Genomic DNA, 2,524 nt, shown 5'->3' with positions numbered 1-2,524 from the left:
TCCCCACATGTTCTGACTTTAGGCATTCCCAAGTGAAAACACCCACCCTAGAGAAGCTGATAATCCTACTGAAAAGACAGCATAGGTGTGTAGAAAGAAACTGATGACACAAAAGAAAGACAAGAACCAGTTTGGGAGTGGGGAGGACAAAAGAGAGGGGATTAATATGAGCTTTTGTGGTTAAAGAAACTTCACAAAGGAGCTAGAACCTGAAATAAAATTTGGATTTATAGGGTTTAATTAAGCAGAGAAGCTAGTGGAAGGCATTCCAGAAAGATACAATATAAAAGTAGGTACAAAGATGGGAACATTTATGGCATTTGGAGGTTTGTCTTATAATTTACATGTCTCAAGACTTCAAGGTCTGCTGGGCATTCAACAATGGGCCTATTAAGATGTGGAAGTCATCCAGAAATAAATGGATGCAGGCCACAGAGATAAACCAAAGGGAAGTCTCTCACAGTAACTCCAACTCCCTTCTACAAAGGTCCTGGCATACCATAACTTTAATGAGGCAATGGTAAAGCTGGATCTTCTCTACTCTGGCCCCATTCTGCATAGTCTGATTTGAGGGTTAAGTCCATGATAAGGATTCGTGGCCAATGAGCAAGACTCATGGTTCCAGAAAAGGTTTTCCAGACTGATAAAGACCCCAGCTAATGACTATGGATCCAGGAAGCATTCGGTCATCCAGCAGACATTTACTGAGAGTCCAACAATATCTTAGAGTGTTGACCATGCAAAGATGAATGCTTTGGTTCTTATCTTGAGCAATTTCACAGGCTATGAGGGTGGGAATGGGATGGAACAGAAGCAGGATCTTATTAGAAACATATATACAAACAGGAAATTACAGTGGGAGTGAAGAGGTAGCATGACTCTTCCTGGGTCCCTTGCTGCTTTGGTTTCCCTGTCAGGTTTCCTAGCAGTGGCCTCGTGGAAAAATAAGATGACTGAATATATTCAGGTAACTGAAGATGATAATAATGAACCCGCTGAAGTATCATCAGAAGACGATGAGACAGTGTTGCTTTCTGTTACCCCTTTCTTTCCAGGGACATGTGGGCTGTGCTCCAGGAGTGTCTCAGTATAGGGAGGTAGCCGGCTGATAGAAGAAATTCTGCATGTCCCTGAGACTGGCTGGAGAAAACTAGTAACTGTTGTCAACTATCCCAAAGATAACAAAGGAAAAAAATGGACGAGACCGATACTTCATTGCTATGAAAATGAAAAGCTGTCCAGAAAACATCTGACTTAAGAATGGAAAACAACTGAACAGATCCAAAAGAATATTTTAGTACCTTTGGAGACATTTTTATGGTTCTAAGGAAAGATACTAAAAGTGGTCACTGAAAAAGGATTAGCTTTGTTTTACTGAATATGAAGTCCAGCTGAAAGGAAAGTCACAGCAACTAGGATTGATGGACGATGGTGTACTTCCTAATTCTAAGTAGCACCCAGGTGAGACTTTGAGAAGAAGGAGGGCCTTTGTTGGACATTGTACAGAGGACATGACTGCTGAGGAGAGGCAGCACTTCTTTTGCCAAGACAGGGAAGTGATCATTGTCTTTATTCCCAGACCATTCCCGTCATCTGCCTTTGTTATATTTGCAGATGATCCAGTCACCCAGTCTCTCTTTGGACAGGACTTGATCATTAAAGGAATCGGCATTCATATATCCAATGCTGAACCTAAGTAGGATAGCAATAGACAGAAAGATGTGAAAGACTTGGTGGTAACCTAAGGGGCTTTGAGAATCAGGGTGGATTTGGTAAAAGTAGAAGGCAGGGAGCTGGTTTGAAAACAATCAAGATAGTATTATGGGTGGAGGGGTGAACTTTGGTGCTAGGCATTATTCGGGTATAGCCCAAACAGCACTGCAGAGCAGCTGGGGTTCGAGGGGCATATGAGCCACTCAGCAGAACCAGCCAGCTCCATCAGGCAATAACCAAGTCCAAGGTAACACGCACAGGGAGCCAAATCAGGCCTTTGGTTCTGGAAATAACTCCAGCCAGCTCCATCAGGCAATAACCAAGTCCAAGGTAACACGCACAGGGAGCCAAATCAGGCCTTTGGTTCTGGAAATAACTCCCATAGCAGTTCTAATTCAGGTGGAGCAGTGGGTTGGGGATCCTTTTCAAATGCAAGGTCAGGCAGTGGTATTAATGGAGGCTTTGGCTCAAGTGTGGATTCTAAATATTCTGGCTAGAGAATGTAGACAGTAGGGTTGGTATAGACTGATGGGAATTCAAATTTTTCTAAACATGTGGTAAGTATATTATAAAATACATATGTACAAGGAATTTTCAGAATTGGTTTATTCAGGGGCACCTGGATGTCTCAGTCAGTTAAGCATCTGCCTTCAGCTCAGGTCATGATCCCAGGGTCCTGGGATCCAGCCCCACACTGGGTTCTCTGCTTTGCAGGGAGTCTGCTTCTTCCTCTCCCTCTGCCTCTCCCCCTGCTGGTGTGCTCTGTCAAATAAATAAATAAATAAAATCTTTAATTAAAAAAGAAAATTGT

At 42.8% G+C, this 2,524-nt stretch overlaps 1 pseudogene; it reads left to right on the top strand.

Annotated features, from left to right (window-relative positions):
- Nucleotides 1-949: 949 nt before the first annotated feature.
- LOC101671013 lies at nucleotides 950-2,210 on the top strand (annotated as a pseudogene).
- Nucleotides 2,211-2,524: the final 314 nt, after the last annotated feature.

The sequence above is a fragment of the Mustela putorius genome, unplaced genomic scaffold (genome assembly GCF_011764305.1).
Source record: "Mustela putorius furo isolate JIRA1106 unplaced genomic scaffold, ASM1176430v1.1 tig00003871_pilon_pilon_pilon, whole genome shotgun sequence".
Classification (NCBI taxonomy): domain Eukaryota; kingdom Metazoa; phylum Chordata; class Mammalia; order Carnivora; family Mustelidae; genus Mustela; species Mustela putorius.
The sequence above is the reverse complement of the archived record's forward strand: the minus strand, read 5'-3'. Positions and strand labels throughout refer to the sequence as shown.